A 12968-nucleotide genomic window follows, 5' to 3' on the forward strand; every position below is an offset into this window, starting at 1 on the left:
AAGGGAAGGGCATCTCTTTGATGGTAAATGATTATCTTTCACAGTGCAAGCACAAACTGGATCATAATTAATGAATTTGATATATGTTCTTCCTTGTCATGGATGGGAGCTGGCATTTAGTTTCTGTTTATCTACATCTCCATAACTTTATATTCCCCTTTCCAAGGGGGGATGCTACCACATTGCAAATGAAAGGTTATATATTTGTGAGTTCTTCTGTAGCTTAGCGAGTAGCTGGGAGCAGATCATTTTTCTCACTCTCCTTCTCTTCCTCCCTCTCTCCTTCTTTCTAGTACCAATTTTGCAATTTATGAAACACATGATGGCTTCCTAGAGCTGCTTGGCTATTGCTGAGCAGGCCAGAGTTCCTGGTGTAAGGTGGAGAGGAGTAACATGTTTCTTGATTTGGCCCAAGTGCGTTCTCTCACCATCCTTTATTCTTGATCTCATTTCCCCAGCATCTTTCTTCTTCGTGGCCTTCTTTCCTTAGGGGGCAATCATTAGGGGTGATGAGGGTTGAATTGATCCCTAAAGAGGACACATAATAAGTCTTTCTGGTGCTGAAGACGTGAGGAGAGCCACCATATAACCTGATTCCTGTGTCTCCTTCATTCAGCAAATACTTTTTTGAGGAACAGGAAGACCACCAAGGCAGTCCCTTCCCTTTAGGAGTTATGGAACCTGCCTCACCTATCATTCTTCACCCTTCAGCCTTTGTCAATGTGGTCCACTTTCTCGCTTCCCACCTCACATTGAGTTTAAGGCATCCCAGATGATTTACTTCTCTCTGGGATGGACACATAGGCTTCTACCTAGCCTTCTTTGGATATGGCCAAAGCCACAAATCTATGCCAAGGAGAGTAGGTCTCCTAGACCAATCTCAGGAGAAGATAAGGGGCATTTTTCCAAAGGTACCGAGTACACAGTAGTTGCACATAAGTATTAATTTAATCCTGGTTGTCAGGCAAGAGTTGGGGCTACAACATTACCCCACTCCAAGAGGCAAAATTCACATGGCTGTCTGTGTAGAAGGCATCATCTGGTCTGGAAAAGGCATGGAATTGTGTGTGGTGTGTGTGGGTTCTCCACCTGTGGGAGGTCTCAAAGCCAGTACCACTCACCTATTGAGACAGACAGGGAGTCAGTGACAGGTGGGGCATTTCCCAGGAAAACTGGCAAGGAGAGGCTTTCTAACTGAGATCACCGAGTAGGGAGTGGTTATGGAGATCAACTCAGTCATGCAAGGCTTGGGCTTTTGTGGGAGGCGTGGCTGAGTAAGCCTGGTCCCTGTGATTGAGGGAGGCCAAGCCTACAGGAGGACACCAAGGGCCTTACCTGTGGGGCCTGGAGTGAGACATCTCAATGCATGGGATCATGCTGGGGTGGGAGCGGAATCGTGAGGCCCTCCTAGAATCTCCGCTGGTGCCTAGAATCTCTGCAGGGAGGAGCAGGTGTGTGGTTAATTGGTCCAAGGAGCGCCAGGGTGATTTGACTCAAAGAGCCTGGTCAATTTCTGCACCTGAGCAGGCCTCTGTTGCTTATTTTCTATGATTCCCAAAGTACCAGCCAAAACTCAGTTTGTCTCACAGGCCATTTAGGAGGCCCCTGCGACTCTCCGGGTCTGCCTGCCACAAATCTCTTGAGGGCATCACTGATTTTGGGAAGACGGGATGAGGAAGGTGGACTCCAGGTCACCTCTAGCACCAGACCACTCCAGGGCAGGGTGAAGGGAAGTTGCACAAGCCACCCAGTCCTTGCACTCTCTTTGGCTGATGGAAGTGCTCACTTGTCACCATGTGGGGTGTGTGAAAGGCTGGGGAAGATGTAGACAGCAGGGGCAGGCGCTGGCAGGCAGGGTGGGGTGACACGGGCCCTGTCTGGCGGTGGTGACAGCCTGGGTACCTGCCTGCAATCTTGCCCCACTGCCTGCCCGGCGTCTCCTTGTTCCTGACAAGCTGCCTGTTCATTGAGAGGTGTAGAGAGAAGTTGCAGTGAGGACTTGCTGGGGCTCCTAGGCCTGCTTGGTGCTCATCCTCTTAATCAGAGGGAGGCTGTGCCCAGCCTGCCTGTCACTGGCCTGACATGCAGGGCCTGGCTGTGGGCCTTCTGTGTTTGGACTTTTTATTTTCAATTTTTTTTTTTCTTGAGAAAAGAAGGATGGAAGAGGTGGCCTGTAATTGGACTTGGGGAGTTCGTTACCTGTCAGAGGAGGTGAAAGCTAGGCCCGGAGGAGAAGCACCATTAGCATAAATGTCTGTAGCAGACCAAAAAAGAGGCTTACTTCTCCCAGGCCCTTCCTGGTCAGGGAGAGCCTCCGGGTTGAGGAGTGTGGGTGCCGTGGCTGCCGGCTGTCACGGGTAGTGCTCCTGCTGGCCTGGCCGCCCCCTGGAAATCAGGCCCCCAGGAGTGCTGCCCCCTCAGCCCAGATGCTGCAGTCTCTAGAAGAAAGCAGGAGGGATGCACTAAGTTCTGCTTCAGGATGCGTCTTTCCTGCTCACTCCCCTATACACACTCACACACACTCACACGTACACACACAGTTTCACACACACACTGACACTGTCACACTCACACCACACACACTCTGACACACTCACACACACACAAGCTCACACTCACATATCCTAACACACTCACACACACACATACATATTCACATGCCCACCCACACACTCACACACGTACAGTCTCACACACACTCACACTCACACAACTGCACACACACAGTCACACACTCTTGGACACACTCACACTCTGACACATATGCTCACACTCTCTGACACACACATTCACACACCCACACTGACACACACATACACTCACAGTCACACACACACTCACACTCTGACACACACATTCATACACCAACCCCCACACACGCTCACACTCACACTCTTGTGTGCACATGCCCGACCTCCGGAATCACAGTACGGCAGGGCCCTGAGGCACTTGGGTTCACCCGTCACAGCTTTCTCATGGGCACCTGGACTGAAGAAGGGAGGGGACTTGCTGAGGGACCCATTTCTAGTTAGAGATAGGGTTGGCTGCACCCCAAATCTTAATCTTGGGCTTAGAATGGTGTCTGGGATTCTGAAGGTGCTGTTTTACTTCTTTCTTCCCCAGCCAATACATTTCGGCCCACAGATGTGACTAAACCCCGTACTTAGAGATTTATTCATTCTGACTCAAGCTTAGCTCACAATTATACAGCAAAGTCTCCTGGGAGGGTTTATATGTTAAGCTCTGTCAGTAATTTCTCCCCTAGCAAGAATGAGGGAGATGAAGAGCTCGGGTATCTGAGGGCTGGTGTGTCTGCATGCGTGTGTGTTTTGGGGGCCGACTGAAGGAAGAGAAGGCTGGAGAGAGGGAACATGGGTCTGAGGGCACATCGCTAAGGGGTCAAGAAGCCTAAAGGGGGAGTCTAAGGCTCTCCATCGAACTTGGACTTGGTCTACATTAGACTTTAACCTCCATGAGGCTTGGACTTTCAGGCTTCCTCCCTCACACCGCGGGCAGGTGAGGCGTCTGCTACAGGCCTGGTCTCGCAGAGGGGGCCCAGCGCCCCCCGCCCCCCGCCGCCGCCTTCTCCTGGAGTCTGTGTGACAGAATGGGACCTGTGGGAAAGCAGCACGTCAGCACCCAGCCCCGCTTGCGCGCCAGCAGCTAATTAAAGCCAGGAAGGTAATTTATTGCTTAGGGAGAATGTGCGGGAGGTTTGGCTGAGCTGAAATGGCCCCCGAAGAGTTATGGAAAGCTAAAGTGGGTTTTCAGAAGCAAAAGTTAATTGCTCTTCACTTAGCATTTCAGTGTCATGTGGCTCTGAGTTACACACGCGGAGTGGAAGCCTCTACCCAGGCAGGGGACGGAGGGGCGTGCTGGAGCCGGGCCTCCCCAGTGGCTACGGGCCGCGGACTGAAAGTGTCACCACCCCTCTCCCCGCACGGGGCAAGACGGTGCTGGCTCCCTGGACTCTCATCCCCAGGTCCTGATGGGACTAGAAGGCATTTGTGTATTGAAGAGTTTTTGTGTCGGGGAAAGAGCCCTGGTCAGGGAATCTAGTAACTGCGGGAGGGGGTGGGACGGGGCTCCTAGTTCCGTCAGGGCAGAACTAGGAGCTTCCCTCTCTTTTATTCAAAATTGTTTCTGAGTCCAGGATGTTGGGTCAAAGAGAAGTGAGAAGTCCCCACTTCTTTCGAGAATGACTTGGCCAGCTCAGAATGAGATCAGAATCCCAGTGAAAGTCTGAATGGACTGAACACCAGCCAGGGATGGCACTTAGGTTATGTTCTGATCTGCCTGTGACTTGGGGGAGTTCCTTCCCCTCTCTGGGGCTCCCTTCTGTTTAATGATCGCTAAAGCACATCATCACTTCTGGCATCCGGTCACTTCTCTGAGACTGTGATTAGCCTCTCTGGGTCTCCTCGTGGATACCATTTATGCTGCACGACCCATTTGGCAGAGGGGAAGACTGAGGTCTAAGATACCCCATACCCTGACAGCGTATATGGAAGATATGGGAGTGACCTGACTCTTAGCTGAAAGTAAATAGATTTACCACCTAGAAACAGAAGCTTCTTGGGTCCTAAAGTATCTCCTAGACACTTTGTGGGTGATGTGATTACTATTCTTATGGGTAATAGCGTTTGGGGGAGAGGGTTAAAAAGCTTGAATCTGAGACCCTCCAGCCAGAAGGGTGAAAATTTCTTTCATTGGGAAAGGGGGCTCATGGAAAGGGAACAGCTGCCTTGCCGAGGAACCACTGCATCTAAAGGCAATCATTATCCTAACTATAGGTGTGACTAGGATTAGGTGCTAAACATTTAAAATGACTTCTACTGGTTGTGTTTAAGGAAGTGAGTGGAGAGGCTCCCATGTGGTCTCCTTGCCACATTTAGGAGGACAAGGGTAGTGCGTACCAGTGGGAAGGTAGGGGTTCTGCACTTACATTTTCAGCCTGGGGTAGTTTATAGACAGTAACTCTTTCTGGAGATACAGTGAGGTCCCATCTCAGTGAGGTGTTGCCTTCTAAAATCAGTGGAGAGGCAAGAGGCTCGCTTGAGCCCAGGAGTTTGAGACTGGCCTGGGCAACATAGCAAGACCCTGTCTCTACAAAAAAGTAGAAAATTAGCCAGGTATGGTGGCGCGCATCTGTGATCCCAGACACTTGGGAGGCTGAGATGGGAGGATCGCTTGAGCCCAGGAGTTTGAGGTTACAGTGAGCTATGATCGCACCACTGCATTTCAACCTGGGTGACAGAGCGAGACCTTGGAGGGATGCATTCAGTCAAGTCAAAAGTATTTCAGAGAAGTCTTATATTGCAGGGGCTGCTCCTGGAAACTGGAAAATGAAGAATTCTTGTTTGTTTTTGTCAGCATTCCTATTCTGTTGTCCTTTCCCTGGGAGTAAAGGGTAAGGTCTAGTTTAATGGGGGTGGGGTGATGGAGATGGTGAAAGTGATGGAGGAAACAAAGGTGTCACTCCAGTGTATTGCCCCAGTGCATCTTCAACTGAAGTGTCGGCCAGGCGCTGTGGCTCATGCCTATAATCCCAGCATTTTGGGAGGCCGAGGTGGGCGGCTTACTTGAGGTCAGGAGTTCAAGACCAGCCTGGCCAACATGGCAAAGCCCTGTCTCTACTAAAAATACAAAAATTAGCTGGGCGTGGTCATGTGTGCCTGTAGTCCCAGCTACTTGGGAGGCTGAGGTGGGAGAGAATCAGTTGGACCTAGGAGGCAGAGGTTGCAGTGAGCTGAGATCATGCCACGACACTCCAGCCTGGGTGACAGAGTGAAACCCTGTCTCAAAAACAACAACAACAAAAATGCAGTTGAAGTCGCACATAAGAAATGCATATTTTACTGGTCATTCTGCTGACCCACACTGGGACCAAAGATCTTAGGCCGAGTGTCTGCAGATAATATAAGCTCAGCGAGAATTTTTAAATAAATGAGTGAATAAAAGTTTTTAAAAAAACTTTATCTTATGTTTTCTTTCCATTGTCTTGAGGACAATGGAATTGTATGGATACATACTTTGTGGGCAAGGTTGAGTACAGTCATGTCTGTGGTTCAAGAACTATCCTGAAAATAGTTAAGCTTTCTAGTGACAGGATGTGACACCCAACCGAAATGCTTTAGCACCTCACACATAATATTAGGGCTCAGGAATAAATCATAGCAGTGTTAATCTGAGAGTGTTGGAAATGAGATTGCATTCCCTTTGCACAAGCCATCTACACGGCAATTTGCACTGGATGCCAACATTATTGAAGCTTCTTTTTAAAGCTTCCCTCTCTTTTGTTCAAAATTGTTTCTGAGTCCAGGATGTTGGGTCAAAGAGAAGTGAGAAGTCCCCATTTCTTTTGAGAATGACTTGGCCAGCTCAGAATGAGATCAGAATCCCAGTGAAAGTCTGATGGGCTGAACACCAGCCAGGGATGGCACTTAGGTCATGTTCTGCTCTGCAAACCCAAACTCCCCTTAGCTAAACAAATGGTCACTCTGGTATAGGCTTGAATAAGTAGAGATGAAGTGGTTTTGGGGACACACACATATATATATATATATATAATTTATTTGTTGAGACAGGGTCTTGCTCTGTTGCCCAGGCTGGAGCACAGTGGCATGATCACCGCAAGCTTGAACTCCTGGGCTCAAGCCGTCTTTCCACTTCAGCCTCCCAAGTAGCTGGAACTACAGGTACAAGGCACCACACCCAGCTAATTTTTCATATTTTTTTGTAGAGATGGGGGTCTTGCTATGTTTCTAGACTGGTCTCCAACACCTGATCTCAAGTGATCCTGCTGCCTCGGCCTGCCAAACTGCTAGGATTATCAACATGTGCCACCGTGCAGAGCCAGGCACATGATTTTAGACTAGCCACTGCATTTAGGAAAGTCCCAAGTGCTAAGGAAATACAAGGCCCCTCCCACAGTCATTCCAAAATATTTCGAGTGTGAGCAGCATTTGCCCAATGCAGGCATCTTGTATTCTGCCTGGATTGGGGATGGGAGGATTCTCTTTGGTTATCAGGTTCCAGTTCCAGGCCAGTGGCTCCCTGTCTTTCTGACTCCATGACAGACTTGGACATCTGGATTCACTAGTTTGGGGACTTGGAGCATAGAGTAAGGTGGCAGGGTCCCCACTGGCAAGATGAGGGTGGTAGTGCCTGCATGTGGATGCCTTTGTAAAGAGCTTGGTTTCTGTGACAATGAAGCTGGAGAGACAGTGGCCTCATTTTCTTCGGGAAGGAAATCCTAATATCTTGTTAAGACGGGATGAGAGTGGAAGTGAAAAGCATCATTTAGATGAAGAGAACAGGGAAAAGGGAAGGGGATGGACCTACCGATCATTGCGCCCTTCTAGGTAGAGAAAGTCTTGCATAGGGCAAGGGAAACATTGTGAATTAACAAGGTTAAGAGCCTTTTGGAAATCAGGTTTTTTTTTTTTTTTTTTTTCCTCCTGCGATATACAGACCATGGTTCAATCATTCTAAATGAAGTGTGCCTCCTCTGTCCTTGAAGGCTTCTGGGGAAAAAGCTCCAGAACCAAATCTCCACAGAATATGTCCACACTTTAAAGATTTTACAGCTTCATCTACAGATAATGAAATTGAATCCCTTAGCTAGAGAGTGGACGAGCAGCAGGGAACTCAACTCAGCACAGTGCTTCCGAAACCTTTTCACTAAAGTGAGGGCAGAGGGGGTAGACACTAGTCCCCAGGGATTCCCTGGCCTGAAACATCTCAGTGTAGGCGTTAAATGTTTGAAGTTTAGTGTTTAATGCTAAAAATTCTTCCATGTTTTATATGCTGTATCATCACACATCTGTATTTTAATATAAAAAAAGTTTTAAATTACCATCAGGAAACACATAATGGTATATGTATATTTCTTAGCTTGCTCAGTTGAAGGGAAAAAATCCAGTTCTGCACTGAATCCACCTTGGAACGCTGAATTTAGAAGAGCAGGAGGTGTTACTGGGCAGGTCTCTTTGCTTTCTGAGAATCAATAAAATGGCAACCATTTTTCACTAATTTTTGAATTGAGTCAGGGTGATAACTAACGAGAGATGTCCTGAAAATTCTCCCTTTCTTGCTGCAAATACCAGGAGATGGCACATTCAAGGTGCACAGAGCCTTGGTGAAGATCCAGGTCTGCCTGTCATGGTTTGGCCTCACCTGTGAGCAGGAAACTGCCTTGTGTTTATTCCAGGGCCAAGCTGGGTCACCTTAGCCCACAACTGTGTAAACCCCAGAGTGTGGGCACTACAATACAAATAGCCTAGCATCACTCCATGTGGCTTCCTTATCTAGCTTTTTTCAGTGGCGAATTCCATCTTTGAAGGAAAATAATGGTGGCGAGTTTCCTTCTGCAGCTGATCTCAGCTCTCACCTATCCTGTAGCCCACTTCATCATGGTGTTTTTTGGAGACATTTGCAAGGAATCAGAAGCAAGACTCATCACTGAGTTCCAAAATGCTCCTGATGGTTATCTTTTTCTCTCCTGGTGATGCCTCATGGTCAGGGGGATTCAGAAGTCCAGGATTGAAATGGCATTAGAATAGTCTTCTCTCATGTATTAGCCCGTTTTCACACTGCTGAGTAATTCATAAAGAAAAAGAGGTTTAATGGACTCACAGTTCCACATGGCTGGGGAGGACACACAATCATGGCAGAAGGTGAAAGGCACATCTTATATGGCGGCAGACAACAGAGAATGAGAGCCAAGCCAAAGGGGAAATCCCTTATAAAATAATCAGATCTTGTGAGATTTATTCACTACCATGAGAACAGTATGGGGGGACTGTCCCCATGATTCAATTATTTCCCATGAGGTCCCACCCACAACACCTGGGAATTATGGGAGCTACAATTCAAGATGAGATTTGGGTGGGGACACAGCACAACCATGTCACTCCACTTCCATTCCATTGCCCAAACTGAAGATGGGATGGTGGTGAACCAACTGCTGCTTGGGCCTGAGATGGGATTCTGCCCTCCCCTTGCCCAGTTCTTCATTTCCCTCAGAACCCTTGGAGTTCTGTTTCCCTTTAATATGCCTCATGCTACCTCCATTGTCTTTCCTTAGTCTGAAGTTTTAATCTCTCCATCCTTATGTCTCTAAACAGGGTAATGCAAGCAAGCAGGGATCAGACCCATACTGTGTGGGAGCGGACAGCTGCTGCAATGGGTAACTCCATGTTCACTCCATGCTGGGTTTTCATACGTGGGTAGATTTATCTTTGGAGTGTAACCTTACCCAGCTGTGAAAAAGACAGCACCAGCCCATTATTGTTCCATTAGTAATGACTCTAAACTCAAGCTATTTAGCAGCTGCTGATGGGGATGGGAGATGAGAGAAGAAAGAAGAAAATCAAAAACAGATGCTTTGCTGGTGCAGGCTCCTCTGTAAATGGGCATAGCTGGCAGTGGCTCTAGAAACACAGGCCAGTTGTATCTCCAAACTCTGGAGCTTCAGTGAGAGCAGCTTCCTCTTTCTCTTTAAACGAGAACTTCTTCTGCGGAGCAGCAAAGGACCCACAAATAACTGAGCTGTACTTTGGAAATTGATCTGATGAGTCTTTTAATAGAAGAAAATCATCATTATTTCCCAAGAGCTCACATTCCCATAACATTTTTATTAGCAGCCTCTCTTCTAAATAAACTTCAGTGGATTGATTTTGGTGGGGTTTTCTCATTTGAAATATTCCCTTAAATAATGACTGTGGGTATAGGCTCATCATCACTGTAGTTATTATTGTGATCAGCATCAGCAACTCCATTGTTATATTTATGTAGCACTTAGGAAGCTCTCAGAACACTTCAGGTATATTACTTCATTTGTCCTCATAGCATCCTTGTAAGGAAGGGAGGGGGCCCCATTAGAACAACACTGAGTGGAGACCTCTCCTCTCTGTGCCTCTGTAAGTAAATCCTCCTTTGGGGTGTGGCCAGGAGGAAGCCCTCCGTCCCCCTCTTCTATATATTCCCCTCTGTCAATATAAGGCAGAGGGAGATTGCTCCAGGGTAAGTTACAGCCACCCAGAGGCTGGAGCCCTTAAAAGGCTTGGCTCAGGGTAGACCAGAGGACACCGCCAGTGGAACAGGGGAATAGCTCTTGGAAATCACCCTGACTAACTGGCCCCCGACTTGCCCTTTTGTCTTGCCTTGGTCCCAAGAGGCCAAAATTCCTACAAGAGAGTGGCACCATGAAAGAGTGCAAAGATGCTGGCTGGGAATCAGAAGATCTAGTTCAAATCCCGGTTCTACCACTTGTTAGATTTGCTTCTTGGGCCAGTCTCTTAACATCTGAAGCTTCATTTCCTCCTTTAGAACAGAAGGGAAATTGATCCTCCTTTCTGGGATTTTGTGAGGACTAAATGGGATAACCTATATAAATGTGCCCGGCATAATGGATGGGACATAGTTATGCAACAGACGTTCATTCAATTTCTTCATTTAATTTTTCTATTCTGGTAAAACCTAAACTCTCTGTCCAGTATGGCTTTGAGAACTAAGAGGGAAAATAACACGATTTGGATAGGTTTATCTTTTTAGTCATTGTCTTGTCAGAAATCATGTATTTTCTTACGTATACTGTATTGAGGAAAAGCTAGTGACTCATAATTAGTATATATATATATTTTCAATTCCAAAAGTTGTAAGAATAATACTTTATTTTCATTACAATAAAGACATCTTACTAAAAAAAGATCAGTGCAAATGCAATAATTACAAAGAATTGAGGGCAACTGATTTAATTTGGTTAAAAAATGGGAGAGGAGACTAAGGGAGAAGCATCAGAAACCCAAATTCACACCCTACAGCCACAGAAGAGCACTGTAGTATTGAATTTAATATATGGAACTTCCATTTTGGAAGTTTATTACCTTACAGTAATAAATTGGGTTTCTTTTTTTAAATTTTAATTTTTTTATTATACTTTAAGTTCTAGGGTACATGTGCACAACGTGCAGGTTTGTTGCATATGTATACATGCGCCATGTTGGTGTGCTGCACCCATTAACTTGTCATTACATTAGGTATATCTCCTAATGCTATCTCTCCCCCCTCCCCCCACCCCACAACAGGCCCCAGTGTGTGATGTTTCCCTTCCTGTGTCCAAGTGTTCTCATTGTTCAATTCCCACCTATGAGTGAGAACATGAGGTGTTTGGTTTTTTGTCCTTGCGATAGTTTGCTGAGAATGATAGTTTCCAGCTTCATGCATGTCCCTACAAAGGACATGAACTCATCTTTTTTTATGGCTGCATAGTATTCCATGGTGTATATGTGCCACATTTTCTTAATCCAGTCTATCATTGATGGACATTTGGGTTGATTCCAAGTCTTTGGGTGGGAACACAGCCAAACCATATCACTCCACTTCCATTCCATTGCCCAAACTGAAGATGGGATGGTGGTGAACCAACTGCTGCTTGGACCTGAGATGGGGTTCTGCCCTCCCCTTGCCCAGCTCTTCATTTCCCCCAGAACCCTTGGAGTTCTGTTTCCCTTTAATATGCCTCATGCTACCTCCATTGTCTTTCCTTAGTCTGAAGTTTTAATCTCCCTATCCTCATGTCCCTAAACAGCCCCCTGGCTGCTCTGCTGACCACATCTCCAGGCTAGCACTGTCTTGGGAAAGTGTGTCATTAGCTACTTTGCTAATCCCTGCAAGTTATCTTTTGCAGTAGAGTCTGTGCACTCTACAGATTGGTAAAGTCTTCTGAGGAACCAAATCTCCTTGAACATGCCCTCAGCTAGGGGCAGTCCAATGCCGGTGTTCCTTTTGCATTATCCCAAGAAGCAGAGGGAAAGTCTTGGAGGGTGAATAGTTAGGGCATTTCCTCATGCAGGCTTCCCTGCACACAGACACATCAGGAAGAACACACAACACAAAGAAGACTTTCCCTTGCACAATTCACCCATACCTTATTTTCCTTTATAGTTTTATGAAACAAAACAAAGTCTAGCTGCCTTTTGAGTTCAATTCAATTGAGTGCTAACAAGGGCAACTCACCACACTGAGCACTGTGAGGCTATCACAATGAATATGACTGTGTCCCTATCTCTACTCAATGGGGCTCACCATCTAGGAGGAGAGGTAGACAAACATATAATTAACTAAGATAACAAGGCAGATGGTCGGGGTGCTTTTATAAAGTCCCTAAATACGATGGGAGAATACTTCCAACTGGAAAAGAGATTTCATCAAATCTTTGTTAGGAGATAGCTAGGTCTTGATTTGGACCTTAGATGATTGGTATAGTTGCAATAAAAACACATTAGAGGATGGGGAAGGCATTTAAGATAGAAGAAATAGTTCAAGGCAAGGCAGCGAGAGGGGAAAGGTTCCTTTATTCACATTGAAGTCCATCCTTGTTAACACATACACAGATAAACTACAAAAGCCAGCTTCCTGCAAAGCATTCTGGGGTGGGAGGATGGAAGTGCTGCTTGGTGTTTACTTGTCCAAAGGGCCCAGCACCTCTTAGAGGTTTCTGGTCTCATTGCACATTGTTGCCTACTTTCTCTGGACCAAGAGTATACAGATTCTGAAATGCACATTCAGTTTAGCTAGAAAAATTATAAGAATGGAAAAGAAGTGCTCAACTCAAGGATGATTGGAAACCTTAAATGTAAATATCATTTAAAAATTAGTTTTCATACTCTTCCTCTTTTGAAGGTAATGTGCTTTGAAGTGGAGCTGGAAGGAAGTGATGTTTTCCTGACTTTGTCCTTGCCCATGCCAGACATCACTAATTGAATCCAGCATGCTTTCCCCCTGAGCTGGGCCTCTTGTCAGACAGAGTGCCCTGAGATATTCCAGGCAGTCCCTGCTATTCAGCCAGTTGTATTATACCAGATGAAGCCTCTTTGCCATTTTCTGTTTAAAGTCTTAAAACTTTACTACTGTCTGAAATACCAAGTAGCTTTCTCATGAAATACAAAGACTTAAAGCAGGGA

General features: G+C 46.4%; 1 long non-coding RNA gene across 2 annotated transcripts in view; it reads left to right on the forward strand.

The window, feature by feature from the left end:
* The first annotated feature begins 3198 nt into the window (after positions 1-3198).
* LOC101141537 (uncharacterized) overlaps positions 3199-12968 on the forward strand; it is a 90174-nt gene continuing 80404 nt past the window's right edge. Inside the window, exon 1 of one of the 2 annotated variants that reach the window (XR_008667921.2) lies at positions 3199-3681. This is a non-coding gene — a long non-coding RNA (uncharacterized lncRNA). The remainder of the gene's footprint in view (positions 3682-12968) is intronic. The other variant, XR_010135000.1, reaches the window with a different exon arrangement.

This window comes from Gorilla gorilla, chromosome 7, assembly GCF_029281585.2.
Source record: "Gorilla gorilla gorilla isolate KB3781 chromosome 7, NHGRI_mGorGor1-v2.1_pri, whole genome shotgun sequence".
NCBI classification, from domain to species: Eukaryota; Metazoa; Chordata; class Mammalia; order Primates; family Hominidae; genus Gorilla; species Gorilla gorilla.